The 24,546-nt window shown below is 42.7% G+C and overlaps 1 long non-coding RNA gene across 1 annotated transcript; it reads left to right on the top strand.

Moving 5' to 3' along the window:
* Window positions 1-21,658: 21,658 nt before the first annotated feature.
* LOC144824996 (uncharacterized) lies at window positions 21,659-24,281 on the top strand. The gene is made up of 3 exons (XR_013609231.1): window positions 21,659-21,893; window positions 22,171-22,268; window positions 24,164-24,281. It is a non-coding gene; the product is annotated as an uncharacterized LOC144824996 (long non-coding RNA).
* The last annotated feature ends 265 nt before the right edge of the window (window positions 24,282-24,546 follow it).

Here is a 24,546-nt window from a genome sequence, read left to right as displayed (position 1 = left end):
CCTCTTGCTTGGTACTCCTTTCTCCAGAAGAAATCCAACACCTCTCCAAGAGGTGGATTCTTCTTATTCATGATGAAAGACATCATAGCTTCAAATCTATGATTAAAGTACCTACATACATTGACTGGATCCAAAGAGCACAGTTCTCCGGGTGTCTTGAATTCGATGTTATCTACGTTAGCATTTGCCTCTCGTAGAAATTCAAGTAAGTCTTCCCAGCCATACTCGGCACAGCTCAGAGTGAGGAACCATGTGGGAGTACCTAAGTTCCTCAGCATACATTTTAAATCACCATGACGACGGTACCAGTACTCATTAGTACCACGCTGACACGCCATGAGATTAATCAGGTGAGAATCCAAAATACTATCTTGGACATTGACTTTATCCATAAAGTCACTTGCCGAGATGTTTTGCATGTGTATACCACTTTTCAAGATGTGGTTCACTGCATATGACAGTCCAGACAGATCGCTTTCAAACAGGAGATGAAACAAATAAGGAATGCATTGTCGAAACCTAGCATCTCCTGCATACAATCGCAAAGTCCGGTATTCAGAAGCAGGAATTTGATGAGGTCGCTCATCATATCTTCCTCCCTGACCTGTTGGAAAAAGCTGTGGGAAACACCGAGCTTCCAAACTTTCCTCCCAAACACTAATGGGACTCCCTTTGGCTTGTTTCATTTGAAACAACTCAATAGCATTCCCCATGACTTCCTTGGAATGCAAAGGATGAACACTATAATGTTCATATATTTCTTCACTAGTAGAGGGTTCTACTTTCTCAATTTGACAGCACACAAATCGCTATCCTCTTCCTCACTTACTTCCTCTTCTGCAACATATACATTCTTATAGTATTTATTATTTTTTTTCAAATACAATGTTGCCTTTTTGACTTTCCTAACATCTACTAAATCTTGCCATATTTTCTTATTCTTTGTCGGAACCCCATTAACTAAGATAACCAGAGGTTCCTCTTCCACTTTTTCTACTCCAATTGTGTTAATGTTTTTCTTGAAATCTAGAGGCAAATAAACAACTCTTCCCTTTAATCCTCTCTGTAAATCTGATGGAGGCAATTTCCCTGTCTTTGGCTCCATTCTTACAATAGCCTGAAAGGGATGGATACTTTGAATCAAAATAGATTCATAAGTATTTAAGTCCTTCAATTCAGAAGGAATCTCAACCAATTCCAGATTATTATGAACTGCTCTAGCAGGCATCTGGTTTTGTTTTAATTTGTTACAACAATAAGTACACACACGTTGATCCAATCCCAAATCAAAACAATTTTCTACCATCAAGTATGTTGCAAAATCCTTCCATTCACTATTATTTTCCCTTTCACTTTTTGCATATAAATCCACTAACTTAGTCTGATTCTTATAATAAGTGCGTCGACAACACACACAAGTGAAATTAGGCCTCTCACTTGATTTCACCTCAAACGTCGCAATTTCCCTCTGGAAATTATCTGTACTGGAAATCTGTACACTATCTTCCACATGACCCTCTACTTCTTGCTCAATTTCAACATTCTCCTCTTTACTTCCAAAGTAACAAAACTCAATTTCTTCACATATATTCTTCACATCTATTTCAGAACCATGCAAAAGAGCAGCGCATAATTGTTTCAGCATAATTGCTGGACTCTTAGCATAATACAACATTCTAACTAATTTCCTCACTTTATTATGATGCACTGCTAGCATCCTGAAATGATGAAAAACACTCTGGCATACTCTCCTGGAAAGACAAGCCAGTGAATGACCATGCAAACCTGTCACTTCTCTTACTCTGCAAGGATCTAATTCTTGCAACAACATCATTTTCTGCTTCAAACTTTTTTTGTTAAATGACCGTACAAAATCACAAAGCAAATTGATGGAATCCTGTCGCACACTGCAAATACTACTACACTTCCAGGTGTACACAGGACCCTTAGCACGTCTTCCTAAAACCTCATTACCTAACACCTCTTCTGCCTCTGTTGTCACAAGTTTTTCTTTTTCAACTGGACAACCATCTTTCACTTCATAAGCACGACCACTGGTGTCAACTGCATGCACCAAATCATTATCCTGGAAATAACTCTCCTCATTAAAAAATGCCTCACAGCTTGAACTATGCATCCATTCTCCAGAAAAAACTTCACAAAAATTACTACGATTAACTATTCTCTTCCATCTACTATTTCTTTTGAAATCAAAAATTGCCTTGTTTAGCTTCCTAATTCTATTGATTATCAAAATAAATAACTTACGTTTAATTTCAAATGCCTGATCAATAACTTTCTCAACTTTTTTTTTCTCTTATAAAAAACTAGTTTCTGTTGACCTTTCTTAATATTTTTTAACAAATTGCCAATTATCCTGTTGCGGAACATTCGTTTACGAATCTCCCTAAACTGTTGTTTCCTTCTACTATCATGCACAGATTTATCTCTTGCTCTAGCAGTAACATTTTTCATTGTCCTTTTCTTTCCATTTAATTTCCTTCTCGTTTTATGGACTGAAACATTTTCTGTAGTAATATTTTTTTTAATACAAATATTTCTTATGAAATATTTAGAGCTCTTACCCGGTGCTTTCTTCGTGGCTTGAGAAATCTTTTTGTTAGAGGACTGCTGCGTTTTTTTTTTCACCTGCTGTCTTTGACGTTTTGCAGCCTTTATCTGTCTTTGTATTGTAGGCATGGTGAAATCTTGAAATGATCTGCAGTTGAATCTGTGGAAAAATATAATAAAAAATGTTATTAAACATTATTACCAAACAGTAAATCAGTAACAGTGATCAAAAACTTAACACACTACTTGACATTTTAATTTGAAGATTTTTTAGTCATTGGCAATTTTACAATACAGAAATACCAGAAAAGAAATGACATTTATATTTATGTTACCTATGCTATTTTATATGTGAATCTGATCTAATTTTATGAGCATATTTTAATATTTTATTGAAGACACTACACATAACCTGTTTTTGAAGGTGTCTTTATTTTTAAATTAAACGGTTTACCTTTTTACTTTTTATTAATTATAAATTTTAAAAATAAATGTTTATATTTCCAAAGGCTCAAGCAGGTCAGCTTCCCATCCTATATCATATAATTCGGACAAATCTGCATCCTCATCACGCTCTTCTTCATCCTCAGGATTTAAATCATCCAAAGGATCAACATCCACTGATGTTTCAATTACAAGTTCAATGATGAGGTCAAAATCAACTGATTGCAGATTGTCGCTCATGTTGAGGTTGTCTTTATCTTTAAAGAAAGATAACAACAATCAGATGTTGCAGAGTAAGAGACAAATCTCAGAGATTATAATAGTAAAATTGTTTAACAAGATTAACATTTAGCAGCTATTATTTAGCCATGTCCAGCAATGCTGAGCAGGTGAAGCCTATGTCTAATTTTTCACTGAACAGGACTCATCTCTTCTTAACCTTGGATAAGCCTCACCGACTCTGTGTCCCCTGCACATACTTAAATGTAAAGGGGCAGATTTAAATTAAATGGCACATCCCCAGGCATGCACCAGTTAACGTGCACCACTGCTCTGCCACCCATGGTGTGCCGCATTTACAATCAGATAGGAGAAAGCTGCGTCAAAACCCTGCGCCTGCTTGAAGGTGGCATAGGTCTTGACGCAGCATTGTGGAGATGGGGCACCCCTGAGCCTTGCTGGAGCTGCATCGCACTTGCGATACAACTCCAGCAATGCGCCACCTTTACGGCACAGATGCGTCACGCATCTGTGCCGTTTTTGCCCCATGCTGCGCCGCATTGTAAATGCAGCACACCATGGGTGGCGGAACAGCGGCGCAGGATGACTGTCACATCCCTGGTGATGCGCCAGTCATCATAAATCTATCCCTAAGCTTCTTATCTTGTTACAGATGAACTGCCATATGTATCATCAAAATATTTTACATTTTCTAAATAGCGAATTTTAAGGAATAAATAGCGATTCTTTACCATTCCTAATTTATGATGAGCAAATTTTTAATTGCAAGTTACCCATTCATTTCCATGGGCTAGGAGGCTCATAGGAATGAAGGTTGCAATTTGTGATTAGCAATTAGCTCATCACAAAATAGGATTTTTTTCAAGCGTGCAGGGGTATCTCAAGAACACCCTGCTGCACCCCTGAAAAAGAAATTTGGGAGCATATGGCACACCTACATGCCCTAAGGGCATGTATGGGCGTCATATGGGACCTTTTGTTTTTTAGAAAAAAATGCTTTTTGAAAAGAATTCGCAAATTACCACAAACTAGAAGTTGGTGGTAGTTTCCAAATCCTTAATATCATTTTTTACATATTTTTTGTTTGATACATTGCATTTAAGGAATCGCAAATTTTGAATTATTGACATTTTAAGTCATTTCCACATGTGCAGTGTTTTCAAAATATGATTTGAAAATCGTTTTTGGGGAAAAGTAATGGTTTGCAAATTTATGACAAGGACATAATGGTGTATGCTTCTCTATAAGCCATTTCAGTGTCTCTGATGTCATTTTTCCCATATTACATTATACGACCTTTCCCCATGGAGCACATTCCTTCTAAATATGCTCCCACCTGTGCATTGCGAATTTAGATTTTGACTGTTTGAGTCACAGAGCCATGTTAAAAGTGACCCAAAAAAATTGCAAACGTTTTAAAATAACACATTCATGTGTCTTAAGGACATTTTAAGTCATTTCCCCATGGACAATGTTTTCTAAGTGGCGCAAAAGAGGCATACACCTATCATAAATCTGTCCCTAGCATTTTAAATGATTAATACAGGATAACAATAAGATGTAGCCTATCCAGAGGTTTGTTTAAAGTGAGGCCTACTCAGGATTGCAGATTAAAGTTACGCTTGATGAAGAATACAGAGGAGATAATACATGTAAAGCTCTACCAATGAAGTAAGTGATGTCTACTTCATTGCGCCAGTCACCATAAATGAATCCATAAGCTTCTTATCTTGTTAGACATCAACCGCCATATGTATCATATAACTATTTTGCATTTCCAAAAAAGCGATTTTTAAGGAATAAATAGCGATTCTTTACCATTCCAAATTTGCGATGAGAAAATTGCTAATTGCAAATTACCCATTCATTTCCATGGGCTAGGAGGCTCATATGAATGAAGGTGCAATTTGCGATTAACAATTTGCTCATCACAAATTAGGAATTTATTCCAAAGGTGCAGGGGTGTCTCAAGAACACCCTGCTGCACCCCTAAAAAATAAATTTGGGGGCATATGGCGCACATAAATTTTAACAACATTCCTTTACCTCAACAACGATTTTCAAATCATAACTTCAAAACACTACACATGGGAAAATTACTTAAATTGTCCTTAAGACACATAAAAGCGTTTTTTGATTGGCTTTCCTGCATGGTAGGGTCACTCTTAACATGGCTATGTAACACAAACATTCAAAATCTAAATTTTCCATGCACATGTGGGAGCATATTTACAAGCAATTTGCGCCACAGAGAAATGTCTTACACTAAAATGAGAAAAATAACATCAGGGACAGTCAATTGCCTTATAAAGAACCGTACACCATTATGTCCTTGTCATGAATTTAAAAACAATTCCTTTTCCCCAAAAACGATTTTCAAATCATAATTTCAAAACACTGCACATGAGAAAATGACTTAAAATGTCATTAAAACACATGAAAGCGTTTTTTGATTGCCTTTCGAGCATGGTTGGGTCACTTTTAACATGGCTATGTAACACAAACATTCAAAATCAAAATTTTCCATGCACATGTGGAAGCATATTTACAAGCAATTTGCGCCACAGAGAAAGGTCTTACACTAAAATGAGAAAAATAACATCAGGGACAGTCAATTGCCTTATAAAGAAGCATACACCATTATGTCCTTGTCATGAATTTAAAAACAATTCCTTTTCCCCAAAAACGATTTTCAAATCATAATTTCTAAACACTGCACATGGGAAAATGACCTAAAATGTCATTAAAACACATGAAAGCATTTTTTGATTGCCTTTCCAGCATGGTTGGGTCACTTTTAACATGGCTATGTAACACAAACATTCAAAATCAAAATTTTCCATACACATGTGAGAGCATATTTACAAGCAATTTGCGCCACATAAATCATAATTTTCTCCTTAAAGCACACTATTCTCTATCTAAATTAAAGAAATATTTTCTCACCTTAGCAAATACTTTGAGTTTGAAAACAGTCTCAGAAACACACCAATTTGTCTTCAGCAGAGCAAAAGGTATGCACTCCAGAGTCTGCAGCTATCAAAAGCACAGAAATGCTGTAATTCTTCACACATATTTCTCATGTCACCCAATCAAAACTCTTCCCTCACTTTTTTTCAAATGAAAACCCTTCCCCCTCTGCCCTTTCTGCCTATTTTCCATAGCAACCACCTCCTGGAATACCTCTGGTGTTTGCAAGTTCACACAACAATGTTGCAATTGAACTCTGAACTCTCAGTGCACCTGCATATCCAGTGCATTCTTTCATTTAATGATTTTTTATTGACCACTCAAAATACATCTTTCAAAGAACACATCTGTGCACCCTAACTTTCTGTTTTCATCAATCAAAATCCACCAATCACTGTTACTGCTTCATGAACACAGAAACTCCACAGTTTTTTTTTCATTTTACACTCTCATTTTTTCAACTGCCATTTCATTGCCACACTTCATCTGACTGCAGGAGAACCTTCTCTCACCATGTTTTCTGTCTGGATTGTTGGTCATAGTTATATTCACTGGGCTCAAAGGTACGTTGAAAGCAGGAATTTACCTAACCTCAATTTACAAGATGTGGAAATTAAGTGGTTTGGCCACAGAGGATTAAAATGTCACCAATTGATACCATTGGTGAAAACCTTTATGCATTTGCCAAAACCTGACCTGTTAATTGTGCACTGTGGAGGTAATGACTTGGGCACTTTGACTGGTGTAGGTCTGGAAATGCTTTTAAAGGACACCTTTGAGCAATTAATGGCACTTTTTCCTCAGACTGCCTTGGTATATTCAAATATATGCCAAAGACAGAAATGGAGGTGGTCAAACCAATTTTGTCCACAAATTGAGAAGTCGAGGAAGCATGTAAACAAATCTGTTTCAGCTTACATGAGAGACCATGGAATGGGCTCCCTGTACAACAATAACTTGCGTTACTACATGCAAGATATCTACAGAGGAGATGGAGTTCACTTCTCAGATGAGGGCAACAGAGTTTTCACTCTGAATTTAAGAATGTGCATTGGTACCTACTTATAAGTACCTAAATGTACCATAAACCCAAAAGCTCTTCTCAGAGCTACCCTACATCTAATCACTCACAATTATTATTTTACTCTAACTTTTTTCACTAATTTTCAACAAAGTACGCTCCCTGGGGCGCTACCCGGTACGCGTACCGGGAGCTAACCTCGCGAATTTTTTTTTAAAAAATGTTTTTTTTTCGCACATATAAGCCTCCTCAGCCACCCTCAGAAAACCTAGGGGGTCAAGATAACTCTACCGTGCCCCCTTCTACCCATTCTGAACATTATTTGCCCTCCATCTTGTATCTTAATTCGACCGAAACACAAAATGGTGGACTCCCGGAACGCTTAAGGTCCGCGAACCGAGGCGCTCAACGGTTCGCGTACCGGGTCGCTCCCTGGGAAGATAAAGGAAATAAAAAATAATCAACAAATCCAACAATCAATTAACATACAGCATTTAAAAAGACTATCATTCATTTTTCATTGTAGTACGCTCCCCAGAACGCTTCCCGGTTCGCGGACCGGGCGCTAACCACGAAAAAAAACAAAAAAAATATTTATTTTTTTTTGCCCTGCGGGGCCCTTTTAAAACCTCCACATTAAACCTAGGGGGTCAGCGAGGATCTACTATGCCCCCTTATGGTTATTTCCCCCTTTGTTTTGGCCTCCTCTTGTCTCTCGATCCTACCGAGAGACAAGATGGCGGCCGCTCCGGACTGTTTAGAATGTTGACAGACACCGGAGAGCCAATCAGCTTCGCTACGCGAAGTTCCGATACGCGTAAGGTCCGCGAACCGGGGCGCTGCCTGGTCCGCGCTTACAGATATATATCTTTTTTTGAACGTTAATTTCTCAAAATCCACTGCAGCACATATATTGAGACCTACAAAAGGCACATCGGGCTACCAGTCCCTACAATTTTGCCAAGTTTCGTGCAAATCCATTCAGCCGTTCGGGCTAAAAATGAGGCTAACCGCCCTATGGAAAACTCAATGTTAAAAACACGTTTTGGGACCCCCCTTTTTTCTCGGCCCCCCCTGGACGAACCCCCCCCAAATTTCCAGGGGCTGCTCAGAAACAAAATGTTCCATTTTCCTGAAAATTTCAGCCAATTCCGTCCACAAACGCCAAAGTTATTAGACATAGAATTTTCAAAAATCCCATAGGGAAAAAATCCTAACTATATATACCTACTGGCGACCGCCAGTAGGTAATATATATATATATATATATATATATATATATATATATATATATATATATATATATCCATATGAATCATGACGAGAAAAAGGCGCCCTTCCAGGCAGACCGGGGCTATGTAGCGACATCACAGCTTTACTATTCCAAGTATACCACAAAGGAAGCCCACCAATGACCACATCTGCCATGGATTCCCTCACTAGCACCATAGTGCCCCTCACGTCTCAATAACCACTGTCTCTCAGATTCATTTACTTTTATAGCAACACTCACACCAGTATACGGTGTCAGACCACTTTACACCACACACACATTGCACAGAGACATTTGTACATCAGTTTATAGGAAATGCTATATCAAACAGGACATGGTGTACTGAAGCAGTAACATGCCATCTATACTGGCACGCGATATAGTTTAAGTCCCTATTCTGGGAAAACACAAATCCAGATTTTAAAACGTACCATCATTGTTTGAGGTTCCTTTTCATAATACAAATTATTTTCTACCCAAATGAACACCTTTTCACAAGATTAAGATGATGAAAGACCAGGCAAAAAACCATAATGCTGTGACATAGCCATTGAAGTTTACATGCAACATTAGTATGACTGTTTAGCCCAATAAAAGCATGAAAAACAAAAGGGCACAGAAGCTGTAACCCACTAACCTCTTTACATATGCACTTTGCTATGTGCATGCCTATGACTCTCCTGGAAGCCAATGGTGGACCCCACAGAAATGCCCATATTTTCCTATATATATATTTTCATCATTGCCCCCACAGGGGGTCGGCCACTGAGCAGAAGGACCGACCCCCTGCCAATATCACGACCATTTTTCTTTTAATTTTCTACATTATTTTTTTCAATATCCAGGAAAATCCAGGTACATAAATTAACAAGTATGTCCTCATACTTGATTGCATGTCCCCCACAGGGGATTGGCCACTGATCAGAAGGACCGACCTCCTGCCAATATCAATACCATTTTTCTTTTACTTTAAAAAAATTTAGAGAATCTGGAACTCACTTCCGCCTCAGCTCCGGACCACCACCTCCTCCCAGGCCTTCAAAACTGACCTCAAAATTCTCCTCCTTCAAAGACACTTCCAAATTGAATTCACACCGTCTCTTTTATCTGAAGGAAGACCTTCCATTATAGAACATTCTATTCTCCCTGACTATGGAAGTGCCTTCCCAGTGTATTTTTGTGGTTTGAGTGTCTGCCATTTATTGCAGTATTATCCTTCTACTTGTGTTTGGTACTCTTTTGTAGCATGCACACGTCACTTTTCTCTTGTAACACACTGTTTGCTGCCTCTTACATTTTGTTTGCTTTAGACACTTGCATAAGTGCCACCATTGCCTCATGTAACGTTTATTCTTGTGTTTGTGTCTGCCATTTATTGCAGTATTATACCTCTACTTTTACTTTGTATGCTTTCGTAACCTGCACACATATCACTTGTTCCTCCTTTAATGTACCGTTCGCGGCACGCTGATGTCACGGATGGGGGGGAGGGGGCGGGGGAAGACGCGGAAGACTTTCCTTGTCCTGGCCCCCCCGCTGCAGGTTCAATCCCTAACTTAGAAGACAGACCATTTAGATATATGGTAAATTGGGTCTCGGGGCAGTAGGACTGTTTGCAATGCATGTATCTGTACTCTGTCATACTCATTCTTTTGTTTCCTACTAACAGAAGGTTGATGGCGAATGATGTGCTGCTGCTTATTACCCAAATGAATGTTGGTCTTGTGTTGAAGTGTTTTTCTTTGTCAAACCTTTCCCCAATCCCATTACCCATCTATTCTTCAAATCCCTAATCCTCTTCCCCCAGCTGCGTGATTTATTGAGGTTTGGCTTAAATTAGACTATCAATGGATCACACACTTGGTGGGGTGGATGTGGTGAAAGCAACATCAACTTACTGTAGAATCTTTCAAGCAGTAGCCCTCAGCAGCCCTTTACCAACCCGCACATTAAAATGATCCTTATTTATTAGATATAGCATAAAGAACATCAGCATAATCATCATTCAGGCGGTGTGTTGCCTAACTGTAAACACCTAACCTAAGCTTGACGACCCTAGTCTTTGAGTCCATTTTCCATTCCCTTGAGGTTTTCAAAAATACTATTGCTAGAACTACATTACCCAAAACTGACTAGTATTACTATTTTTTCTATTTGAGCAGAATCGGGCATGCTCATTGTGTCATCACGTAGTACTACACAGGTGGTGTCAATTCTTTGTAACTCTTTGATAAATATATAATCCTCTTACTCAGTCTTTCTACTGCTATTTAGTTGACTACAATGACTAATCAATAAATCATTCAGATCAATCCTACAGTTGGAGCTCACCTGGGTGGAACTAGAAGTGGGACCTCGCTTGTGAAGTTGTGATACCTACCCTGTTATTGTGAGAACGCAAAAGACACACAGATGATGGATGAAATGCAGAGCAAATCAAACATTCACCCCCAGTCAAGAGATCTGGGCTAAATTCATCGTTCTTTTGCTCATTGTGCCACCCCAATTTAGACCCAGCTATATGCAAATCAGTTTTGACCCTGTGCCTCATGGGAACAGTCCCTCCCAAAATGTCTAGTAAGGTCCTCACTCGACTGGAAACAAGCATCCTGGGACCACGTTTGGGGCATCACCACTAATCAGCCAGGCTACCTTGAATCCAGTGGCACAGTGAGCCCGGGACCCACGTCTGGGAATACTCAGCGCACTTAGAATGAGAAAGCAAAAGACTCACAGATTATGGACGGAATGCAGAGCAAATCAAACATTCACCCCCAGTCAAGAGATCTGGGTTAAATCCATAACTCTTTTGCTCACCGTGCCACCGCAATTTAGACCCAGCTATATGGAAATCAGTCTTGACCCTGAGCCTCATGGGAACAGTCCAGCCCGAACTGCCAAGCCAGGTCCTCCCTGGACTGAAAACAACCATCCTGGGATCGGTTTCGGGCATCACCCCTCATAAGCCAGGCTAGCTTGAGTCCAGATGCAGATTTCTGCATTTGAAGGCCCTCTCGACTTTGATAGGGCTGATAAAGGCAAGTCTGGACATCTAAATTAATAAATTGGGACAGAAACTTCGTATAATAACCAATTGGATGGTTGTATTGGAATAACTGGAATGCCAGGACCATGATACACCAGTGATAATCTTATTATGGGAGCTCAGAATGAGCTAGAAATGTCCATAAAATCAGGGGCAAACATTCTGGCAGTCACGAGTGATTAACTGCCACTTGTACCCATAAGCAAGATGGAGTTACCGAAAGCCGTTGAATAGACCTACATTGTTTCATGTTCCATAAGGTAATAAAGAAGAGTCCCACCAGTGCGTTATTGCATCTCCTTTCTTGCCTGGTCTCTGTGAGAAATTCTGCAAGCATAATTATGGCATAACCCAATGTCAATTGAGATTGCACCACCTCCAAAAAGGCTTTGCATCGCCTCAATTGATGGTAGTGATGATTTATGGAGGGTGTTGCCTCCCACCCTAGATTTCTGCATTTAAGGGCCCTCTTAGCCTGTGGTAGGGCTGAGGATTGGATGTCTTGACTTCTACATTTAAAAAAACTGGGACAGACATTTTGTATAAAGATGAATTAGAGGGTAATTTTAATATCTGGATGACCAGGATCATAATGCACCAGTAACCATCTTATTGTGAGACCTTAATTAAGGGCTAGAAATTTCAATTAAATGAGTTTGGGAGGCTTACATTGTTTTGGGCTTCCTATGGTAATAAAGAAGATTTAAACCAATGCATGAGTGCATCTCCTTTCTTCACAGGCTCTGTGAAAATTTCTGCAACCATACTTACAGTATAGTCCAATGCCGTTTTTGATTGTACCACCTACAAAAGGTGTTGCATCGCCCGCATAGAAGGAAATGATGATTTTTTGAGAGTGTTGCCTTCCACCACTGATTTCTGAATTTGAGGGCCCTCTCAGCCTTTGGAAGGGCTGATTGTGGGAAGTCTGGACTTTACCTGCAAGAACCCTGGAGCCCCTCCAGCCTTTGATAAATCACTGAGATGCTCCCTTGGAGTGAAGCTCACGACCCTGCACACCTTAGGCACTGATTCCATGAAGTCCAGTTTGTTGACTTGCTACTCCCCATCAACCTCGACACAGCACCAAAGCAAGAAAAAGTACAACAGCTTTGAAGGGTTAGATCTGCCTCTCCACCAAGTTTGGAGGGACCAGGACCTACTGGAGTCGGGGTGTACAAATACCCAGGGACCTGGACCCTAGCAGTAAAACCAAGAAGACGAGTCAGCACTGGACTCCCATAGCACCATAAGCAAGCACTCATTGCGGGACATTGAGAAACCAAAGTCTCACTACTTAAGTAGCCCAGCTGTCCCAAGATCACCTCTCCAAATTGTCTACTCCTGCCCACGAGAACCCTTTAAAGACACACAATGCTTGGATGACCTGTTCACTTTGTACCCAGCCCCACCGGCCAGAGCACCAACCAACCTGCTCTGCTCCCATGGTCCCCAGGCCATTTCAACCATCTCCCTCCAAGGAGTCCCACTAGACTAAGTCCATCTGTCCAGTGCATTTTCAAGTGACCCCTTCATCTTTGCAAATCAGACTCCAAGAACTTCAGCACTATTCTACTGGATGATCCAGGATGCTCCAGAACTTCCCCTGCTGGAACTTTGGACCTGGTCCCAGCATCTGCCTGCAAGGAGAAGGTGAACTTGGTGAAAGGAGTTTCTGCTTTTATATGCAATTTTCTATTTTCTTCCCAATAATTCCTATGGTGTGTAGTTGCGCAAAAATCAGGACTCTTTAAAAATCATATCTCGAAAAGCACTTATCCTAGAATTGTGCTCTCAGTCCCTACACATACATAAAAATAGCCTTGTTTTTACATATTGGTCTTGGATTTATTCCTGAGTGTGAGTCTCATTTATTGCCTCTGTGTGTGAAAGTAAATGCTTAACACTACTCTCCGATAATCCTAACTGCTCACTCACACTACCACAAAAAGAGCATTAGAATTACCAACTTTTGACCTCTGCCTACCTAGTGTGGAATCACTGGACTCTCTGAACAGTGTACTTCATTTTTAGTGCACTATATAGAGAGCCGCCTTCCTACGCACACCCACTCACAGACCCACTCCTACATCACTCACCTACTTACAGACCAATTCAGAGAATCATGCAACCACTCACAGACCCACTCAGACACTCATGCACCCAGTCATAGACCCCCTCAGACACTGCTGCACCTACTCACAGACCCACTCAGAGACTCATGCACCTACTCACACACCTACTCAGATACTCATGTATCCACTCACATACCCACTGTCACTCACCCACTCACAAAGCTTTTTGGACACGTACGCACCAACTCACATGCTCACTAAGAGACTCATGTACCCACTCACAGTCCCACTGAAATACTTATGCACCAACTCATAAACCCTCTCAGAAACTCATGTGCCATTCACATACCCACTCTGAAACTCATGTGCCCATTCACATACCCACTCAGACACCCACACATCTACTTAGACACTCATGCACATACTCTCAAACCCACTCAGACTCATGCACCCACTCACAGACCCATGCAGACTCATGTACCCACTCACAGACACTCTCAGAGACTCACATACCCACTGACAGACCCACTCAGAGACTCACACACTACCTCTCAGACTCATGCACCCACTCTAAGACCCAATCAGACACTAAAGCACCTACTCACAGACCCACTCAGAGACTCATGTACCGACTCACAGGCCCACTCAGAGACTCACACACCCACTCTTAGGCTCAGTCAGACTCATGCACCTGCTCACAGACCCACTCGGAGACTAACACACCAGTCATAGACTAACTCATAATCTCACACACACACAGACCCACTCAAAGACTCATGCACCCACTCACAGACCTACTCAGAGACTCATATACTCACTAACAGACCCACTCACAGACTCACACACCGGTTCACTGACTCACTCAGAGACTCATGTACCTACTTACAGACCCACACAGACATTCATGCAGTCAATTCCACACTGACTCACACACTCATGCACCGACTCACAGACCCATTCAGACTCATCCACCCACTCACAGACCTACTCAGAGACTCATGTACCCACTCACAAACCTAGTGAGACACATTGGAGCCATTCTCAGACACATTCAGGCATTCATTCACCCACTGACAGATCTACTCAGACGCTCTCACACACATACTTACTGAGACAGTCATGCACTCACACACTCACTGCCAAAGGATACTGGTTAAAGTTAGTAAAAAAAAATTTTTTACTTAGAAATTCACTTAAAAAACCAAAGGTTACAGTGACGTTATAGTTTGGAAATAGTGCAGAGACAGAATATTGAGTAAAAAATATCGAAATGCACAAATATTGTGTGAAAAATATCGTGGGTCAGGAATATTGACAGACAAATTCTCATGGTCAAGAATATCGATTTTAGGTAATTATTATTGATTTAAAAAATATCGAAGTGTTTAATATCATTTGCAAAAATATCGATTTTTTATTAATGTTATGTATTTTAGTACACATTTTATGAGTGTGATGTATGTTTTTTGTATAAGAATTGTTTGTATATTTATTATATGTGTTAACATTTTAGTAGTTATTAATTGTTTTTATTTGAATTTTGTGTTTTTAGTTCTGTAGCGGGTTGTGGGTTTATAGGGGAATAGGATGGGAAGTAATTTAATTATATAAATTGTATTGATTATTTTTAATAGTTATTATTTTTTTTATTTGAATTTTGCTTTTTTATTTCTGTAGCAGGTTGTGGGTTTATAGGGGAATAGGGTGGGAAATAATTTAATTATAATATGTTTATTGAATAATTTGTATTTAATAATATTTGTTTAATTGACATGTTATAGTGTTACATGTGTAAAATATTTAATTTCTTATAAATTATTTAATATTTCTTTTAAGCATGGGCGCAAAATCCGTTCCGCTCGCGGATTTTTCGGATTTTCGGTAAATCCGCAATCCGCGAACTCTCGCGGATGTGGCGAAAATATGCAAATCCGCGCGCGGCGGATTTTTTGCTTGTGTTCGCACTGCTCGCGAGCCGCGGCGCGGGCAGCAACAATCTCGCACTCGCGAAATTACAAAAATTACAATTGGGGAGGGGTGAAGGAAGTGACCCAGTCTCCAACTTCCTCTTCCTGTCCAGCAAGCTCCTCCCATTGCTTAGTCCATTTCCTGGCCACTTTGAATTCGGTCTTGACTGGGAAGGATTACTTTTTGTGGATGCTGCTGGAGATTTGGCTTTGAGGCCTTTTGGATTACTTTTTGATTAGAAATTTGATTTACAAGTAAGTTGATAAGTTGATGTTGTTTGTTTGTGGTGATTTTTGTGTGTGTTTTTCGACTTTTTGGGGTGGGTTTGGGGGCTGGCTATGTGTGGGAGGCCATTTTGAGGCATGGTCCTGCAGGTCCTGGCCATGTGGATGGGGTCAATCGGCCATTTTGAAGTCAGGCAGTGTGTTTTGTGCCCTATGCCCACCCAGTCTGCTCTGATTGCTTTCATTATGCCCAGGGGGCCTCGAACTCCCGCGGATTACCCGAAAATCGGATTTGTACATTTTTTTTTGCCTGTGTTCGCACTGCTCGCGTCCCGCGCAGCAACAATCTCGCACTCGCGAAATTGTAAAAATTACAATTCTGCACATGAATTGAAAACTACCAGGCTTAGTTATGGGTGCATGCATGATACAACTGTTTTCTTTAATTTTAACATTATTCTGGCCAGGGCATGGATGGCATTGGATTGTTGTGATTTTTGTGTGTTTTATGACTTTTTGGGGTGGTGTTGGGGGCTTGCTATGTGGGTGGGGGCCAGTTTATTGCCTGGTCCCGTGTGGGTGGGGGTCTAGGGGCCATTTTTAAGCCAGTTTGTGTGCTTTGTGCCATAGGCCTGCACCCAGTGTGCTGTGATTTTATCATGTCCAGGGGGCCCAGAATCCGTCTGTTCGCGGATTTTGCTGGTTATTCGCCACGTTCGCGTCGTGAAGCAACAATCTCGCACTCGCGAAATTGCAAAAATTGCAATTTCGCACCAGAAAACCACCAGCAGGCAGCATAAACCTTCTGAAACTTGATGGATGGCATTGGATTGTGGTGATTTGATTGGTGTTGTGTTTTTTGACTTTTTGGAGTAGGGGTTGGGGGCTGGCTATGTTGGTGGGGGCCATTTTGAGGCATGGTCATGGCCATGTGGATGGGGGTCAAGCGGCCATTTTGAAGGCAGGCAGTGAGCCTTGTGCCATAGGCCTGCACCCATTTTGCCTTGCTTTCACCCATTGTGCCCAGGGGGAGTCAGTGGTACATAAAACTATAACCCTCTGTGTGTGTGCTATCTTGGATCAATGTTAAATTCCTGTTTCCCAAAAATTTAGCAATTCTTAATTTTGAAATTTCCATATTGTTTGGTGTGCACGTGTGTATTCATAAATGCCTACTTGCAAACTATTTATTGAAGCGCTACATATGCAACATATATTTACTGATGTTCCTCTGTCTTCGTTTGCTTTTAGGTGCACAAAGTCAATAACTCCGCATCATCGTTGAGCATCAGTGCCAGGAAGAAGTCCTGCTGCGGCCTGCTGTTCCGACATCTGAAGAAGATGGCTCCAAAAAGAGGTGCCCGTAGCTCCTCTTGCAAGAAAGATGTCTCTACTAAGGAGAAGAAGAAGCAAGTGGCACCACTTACCAAGGAGACTGGTGGCTCGACCACTAAGTTTTTGTGGAAAAAACAAAAGTCCACCATGAGTGCTGCACAGGTAGCATGTTTAGTGGTTGAATCACCAACGACCAGTGATGTTGGCTCATCGCAAGAAAGTAGCAGCACACCATCAACACAGGTTGTAACTCATCTCACAAGTACTATTCAACAACCAAAGCCGCAACAACAACTGCATGGGCTACTAGTACAAGCACAAGTACATGCGCAAGGAGCTATCCGAGAAGGAGCTGTCCGAGAAGGAGCTGTCCGAGAAGGAGCTGTCCAAGAAGGAGAAGGTCGAGAAGAAGCTGGTCGAGAAGGAGAAGGTCGAGAAGGAGCTGGTCGAGAAGGAGAAGGAGAAGGTCGAGAAAGAGAAGACCGAGAAGGAGAAGGCCGAGAAGGAGAAGGCCGAGAAGGAGAAGGCCGAGAAGGAGAGGTCCATGGAGAGTTGCAAGTAGAGGTCAGTGAAGAGGCCCATGTAGCGGCGCATGGAGCGGTGCAAGTGCCCACAATGGTTCTTCTTCCAGGAGTAGGGGCACAGGAGGAAATTGACTTTGGAGCCGGGGTATCATGTCAGGAAGACGAAGGCACTCCTCCTGATGATTCATTTTCTCCCAGCTCCCCAGCAAGGAAAAGATCAAGGAGTGTGTGTAGAAGTTCCTCTTCAAGCCCCGCTCCATCAGATGATCTGGATCTAGATTGGCAACCATCTCCGACGTCTGAGAGGGAGGCACACCACTCGCTGCGAAAGGTATCAAAAGTTAAAAGGAAGGGCCCCGGAAAGCTCATACTTATGGATCCGAACGCCGGACTTGATGAAGTGGTTCATTCTGATGTTGATGAACAGGATGACAGCAATGACCTAGTCATCACACACGTCATTCCAGCCACACCGGCCATGCAGCAGACAGACATTTATACCCTATCCCGACGTCATGCTGAGCGTGACCCTGGCGACGTGGCACTGGTAGCACCACCAACGCAGTCAAGTAGAACAACAAGTTCAACAAAACCTACAGCTCCCATATTTTCTCCCCAGAGGGGGACTCCATCCAGCTCGACTCCCTCAAGTAGGGTTGCTGCAATAATTGCACAACCCAGTAGATGTCTGCAAGGCTCATCCACCCCTGCTTCATCTGGCATTGGCAGTATCATCTCGTGCGGCAAAACCAGAAGTTTCCAGTCCCCAGTTTGGAACTTTTTTAGTGTCCATGCAAAGTATGATAACATAGCCGTTTGTTGCATTTGTAAGACTAGAGTTAGCCGTGGTAAGACTGGTACCAACTATGGAACCGGAGGCCAGATAGGTCATCTTCAAAGAAGGCACGCTGTCGTATGGTTTGCGCACCTAGCAAACATCAAGGGAAAGCAATCCCAAAGGGCAAGTGGCCAAAATATACCCATACTAGGTGTTTCATCTGAAGATGACGGGGAGGTAGAAGAAGCGTCAGACATTTGTCCGGTTGCACCCAGTACCCCTGGCAGCACCACACCCTCTGGAACACATAGGAGGCACACTGAGAGTCTGGGAGACACACCAATGCGGAAAATGTCAACACTGAGCACAAGTGGGTCGAAGAAGGCATCAGCATCATCCAGTAAATTTGTCCAGCGCACCATTTCAGCCATGTTCTCCTCAGATGCGCAATTTCAACGCAACCACCCAATTGTACGCCTGTATAACACTAAGCTGGCTAAAATGCTAGCGGTGGACCTTCTCCCTTTTTCGTTTTGTCGAAAATGTGGGTTTTCTTGAACTCGTGGCAACACTGGCCCCTAAATGGAAGGTTCCTAGCCGGTTCTATTTTGCCAGGGTTGCTGTTCCAGCATTACATAAAGAGGTGCTTGAGTTGGTTGGGGCAGCTTTGCAGAAGAGTGCTGTTCACACTATACACCTGACAACAGACATGTGGACCAGTTGCCAAGCCCTTGATTACATGTGCATCACTGCACACTGGGTCTCTTTTTCAGGGGTTGCAAAACAGATAAATGCAGGTGGTGACTTGGCCGAGATTTTTAAGGGTGCTCGTAAACATGCAACATTAGCCATGTTTGGCATGGAGAAAAGTCATACTGCAGCCAACATTTTGGATGACTTTAACAAAAAGGTCTCGCAATGGCTGCCCCCAAGAAATTGCAAGGTTGGTTATGTTTCTACTGATAATGGCAGCAATGTAGTTAAGGCCATGGAGAACGGTTACTATTTCAGAGTGCCGTGTTTGGCGCACTGTATGAACCTTGTCGTGCAAAAGTTCTTAAAAAAAGAACTTGCAGTCGACAAAATAAATGTAAATGTAAATGTATGAAACTTATATAGCGCAGGACTTACCCTGGGGCATCTCCGCGCTTGCTTAGGGAACCCGTCCTGGTATTCCCCTGTGAGAAACCCCGGCAGGGTATCCACAAGGTGAAAGCCAGGCATCCCGCCGCGAGGGGCCGATGTGGAGATTAAGCAAGCTATTGCCCAGAGTCGCAGAGTGTGACCCCGTGAGTCGAGTAGGCACCGGAGCGAGAATTGTCGAGACCGTGGAATTTATGAGCCCGAGACCCGCCGAGGCGGGGAATCGAACCCTGGTCCACGGCCGATCTCAGCTTCCGGGTCTGCCGCCTCTAACCACTGAGCCACACTTCTCCATACTGACCATCTGCAGAAGAATATGCACACATTTCAACCATTCTTTTAAGGCCCGGAAGGAGCTGAGGCGCCAGCAAAATGTACGTAGAATGCCAGTGAAAGCACTTATCCAGGAGGTGGCAACACGTTGGAACTCAACCTTCTACATGCTTGAGCGTCTGCATGAGCTGTTTCCAGTAGTCAATGAGTATTTCTACAACCTGGGTGGTGATACGACAGAAATGATGCTAGCGGTGGAGCAATGGCAGCTAGTTAAAAGCCTGACAGACATGCTTCGTCCTTTTGAAGTCTTCACGCGTGACGTCAGCAGGGAGGACTGTTCTTTGAGCAAAGCTATCCCATTGTTGCTGAAGCTCGAGCACCAAGTCAAGGTGGTGTCTTCAGAATTAAAAGATGCTGGAAAGAATGAAGCATATGAGTTGGCGCAGAGATTATTACAACGCCTAGTTAGCAATAAACGGCTTGTAAATATCAAGAAACAACAGCACTACATTTGTGCTACTATTCTGGATCCACGTTACAAAAAGCCATTGTTTGGCAAAGTAATAATTCCTTTTGAAACATCAGATGTTACAGAGTACAAAGGTTGGCTAGTTCAGTCAGCCATTCATTTTGAAAGAGAGCGTAAGGAAACTGTAGAAGACAGTACTACTAGTGAATCAGCAGGCCATCAGGCGTCCCAAAAAAACACTTCTGCATCTGTGCCTGTGGCAGAAGTGAGTGACTTTTCCTCTGAGCCATTAACCACGCCAGCAACCGTATCATCTGCACCAGGCCCAGGCGATATGTCTGAAGCGGATTGGCTAAGTGACCTAGGGTTTCCTTGTCCCAGAAAGGACACAGAAGTGCAAAGTACAGGAATCCGGGAGGACATTCTTTCAATGGTGCAGGCCTATCTGGATGACTCAACAGCGGTCAATATTACTGAGGACCCATTGGCGTATTGGCATGGGAAAAGAAACATATGGCGAGAGCTCACCAACCTGGCTATCAATTACTTGTCTTGCCCACTCGCAAGCGTGTCTTCAGAACGTCTTTTTAGTTCTGCTGGTGGCATTGTGACTTGCAAAAGGTCCCGCCTCTCTCCCGCAAATGTGGAGCGGCTCACCATGATAAAGATGAACCAGCACTTCATACCACCAGATTACAAAGTACGAGAATGCACGCAGGAAGAAGAGGACACCGACCTACCTGAGGAAAGTTCTCCTCAGTTACCAGAAGTACTACCGACTCAATTTGCAGAGTTTGAGGACGAGCTCTGCTTCCCTGACAGCGAGTTCTGAAAATGAGTCAATGATTCATTAACTTTAACATTAGTCCTTATTCACTTTTATTCCTGTGTGTCTGTCTTTCTTTTTTTAGCAAGTGCTTCATCACATTCACAACAAAACTGTAATCAACCAATCAAACAACAAGCCCATCAGCAGAACTGTCTTGATTTTGATGCCGCAGCATTCCTCAGGTTCACAACAGTTAGTTGACAAGAACTCAGTCCTGGTCGTCTATCCTCCTCCTCCAGACTCACCCTATCCATTTCCCGTAATGCTGATGCCTGGAATCTGCACAATGAAGAAACCTACGTTGACGAGTCCCCTAAAGAGGGACTGTCTGGAAGTAGTGAGTCCTAATTTAAATACATTTTGCTAAGTGTGACTTTTTTGCGTTTGGGTTTACGGGTCTTGGCTGGGCCATTGCTGGCAAGGTCTATTAAGGGATGAAATTGGTTAGGCATTTACTTTGGAAAACATTTGGCCTATTACACGTGAACGTTTAGGCGTTATTATTGCTCGCTTGCCTGTCTTAGGGGTGCTGTCTGTGGGGCTTCTAGGATTTTGGGGTCTGTGAGCACCGCTGCCATATTTCTAATGTTGATTGCTTTTGTTTTGCAGAAAATCCACGCCGGGAAACTCCAGTTGGGGCCCTGCTGCAGAACGCTTTAGGACACTGTGAATTCCAAGTGGAGCCAGCCCTCAAACACAAATTACAGGTAAGATAAGCGTTTGGATGGGAGGTAGTATAATGGAGTATTAGGAGAGGCGAGAGAGTGACAGTGGTACTAGTAGTAAAGTCCTAGGACTCTTCAATTAACAAACTCTGTGACAGGCATTTACTTTGGAAAACATTTGGCCTATTACACGTGAACGTTTAGGCGTTATTATTGCTCGCTTGCCTGTCTTAGGGGTGCTGTCTGTGGGGCTTCTAGGATTTTGGGGTCTGTGAGCACCGCTGCCATATTTCTAATGTTGATTGCTTTTGTTTTGCAGAAAATCCACGCCGGGAAACTCCAGTTGGGGCCCTGCTGCAGAACGCTTTAGGACACTGTGAATTCCAAGTGGAGCCAGCCCTCAAACACAAATTACAGGTAAGATAAGCGTTTGGATGGGAGGTAGTATAATGGAGTATTAGGAGAGGCGAGAGAGTGACAGTGGTACTAGTAGTAAAGTCCTAGGACTCTTCAATTAACAAACACGATGACAGTGTTCAGTAAAACAAACTTACTGCAAAACCACCACCCACCAGGCTCAAAAGTAGTAAAAAAAAAGATATGCTCAGATAAAGTTTGAAAAAGTATATTTTTATATCCCTAACAAAATAATCTCCCACAAGACCCTCCCTAACCCCAACAAATAAATAGTCCATCAAAAGTCCCCAAAAAACCCAACTCCCAATTCCCACCCCCCAAAAGTCACTAAAAAAAGGGCAAGGGACACTCTAGGGATGCATGGTGTTGTTAACTTTGGCCTCCAGGGCATCATGCCTTTGGGCCAGGGCATCGTATTGCTCCTGGAGGGTGGCGTGATCTAAACGGAGGCCCTCCACCAAATTTTGGTACTCTTTCCATTTCCGGACCTCCGCCTCCAGGTCCAACACTCTGCGGATTGCTCGGCGCAAGCGAGCCTTTACAGTACTGTGAGGTGCAGCCTTTGCTGCTCGGCGGTGGCGTCTGCCAGCACGGCTCCGTTTGGCTGGAGCACTGCGCTGACCGGCAGAACGTGGGGTCACTGAGGAGGATGCAGATGTTATATTGGAAGTACTGGACTGCGTGTCGTCCCCCTCCAGTTCCACCAGCCGCCGATATTGGGCAACAGTTGCATCCAGCCTCCGTTGCCGGGCCAGTACAGCCAGCATACTCCTTGTTGGTTTTGTTTTAGTATGACCAACTATATGAAGAAAGAAAGACATAATCTGTAACCAATGCTCTTTAAGAATATGATTAACACAAAATGATTCAGCAGGAAGTTTTGTCACACTACAACTAGCAACTAGCCAGCGCAGTACAAAAGAAACTATTCAGGTCAATATCATGGGCGTCCGCAGGGATGGGCAAGAGAGGGCGCGATTGCCCCCCCCTGGATCGCAGGTCCATCCAGTACTGGCCCAGTGACAAATTACAATATGGTAATTACAGCAGGCTGGGACCGACAGACAGATAGAGGCAGAGACAGAGAGAGAGGAAGACAGAAGGAGAGAGAGAGAGAGGGAGGGAGCCAGAGGGTGACAGAGGGAGGATGAGGGAGGGAGACAGAGAGAGAGGGAGGGGGAGAGAGAAAGAAAGATGTGTGTAATGTGTATGCCAGGTCTGGTGGCTCAGTGGACGAAGGCATCCGCTGCAGGGGCATGATTTCAATTTCATGGTCATATTTTTTGTTGTTGCTCTAGATACACCCCCCTCCCCCACCGACCCTGCCCCCTTCGGTGCGGCCCTTGGCCACAAACCACACTATCAATCATGTCAGGAGTAGGACTCAGGAGATGGTGATGATGTTGCACCCCCCCCTGGAAACATTTCATAGTATGTTCGTAGTTCATCCAGTGACCGTCTACTCTCTGTAGATACACATCATATGCTATCTAAGAGTCAGATAGTACCATGATCCAGCTTACCTGTACCCGCCACCACCACTGTCTCCTTCCTCACAGTCTGTACTTCTTGGTCCGACTCCTCTTGCGCCGCCTCCTCCCCAGAGTGGTCCTCGGACTCGGAGTCGATCACTATTACCACATCCGAGCTGGCCCCGCCACCAGATGTTCCACCTACAAAGTAGATTTAAGAATGTTAGATTACACCACTCACTAGTAGTTGGTCTAAGTATGAATGAAGAATGTGAAAACAACAGAAAAAGTAATTGACTGTCTACTCTAGTCTAAAGTAAAAATGTCCCTCCTTCCAGGGAAGGCTGTTGTCTTGCTGCATTTTTTTGACATAATTGATGGATGCTTGCTTAATTTTAACACACACCATTTTTCTCTGAACAGACAGAAACTGGACTTCTAAGGACAAGAGCAACATCAACTTCAAACCAGGTGAAAGCTCGGCTCGACCACAAGAAATGTGTTCCATTACTCATCAACTCAGCACCAAGCACTTTTCCATTTCCAACTAACTTTATTTTAATATATGTGTTTACTTAAACTTTTAATAAAGCTTTTAAACTTGAATAGACTCTGTGGTTTTTGGTCCTCCAGACTAGAGTGACTGAGCGAAAGGTTTTGCAATTTTTGCAAGGAGGAGTCCGTGCCGCTGACACTACCAGGTTTATACGGTGTGCCAAACACGCCACTCTGAAATATTATTACTCTGGTCTTTGGTGTCCATAGTTCGGTTTGTGGAGAATTGTCCCTGCAACAGTAGTATTATT

Source organism: Lissotriton helveticus, chromosome 3_1 (genome assembly GCF_964261635.1).
Source record: "Lissotriton helveticus chromosome 3_1, aLisHel1.1, whole genome shotgun sequence".
Classification (NCBI taxonomy): domain Eukaryota; kingdom Metazoa; phylum Chordata; class Amphibia; order Caudata; family Salamandridae; genus Lissotriton; species Lissotriton helveticus.
Note: the sequence above shows the minus strand (reverse complement) of the source record. Positions and strands in the feature narration are given on the sequence as shown.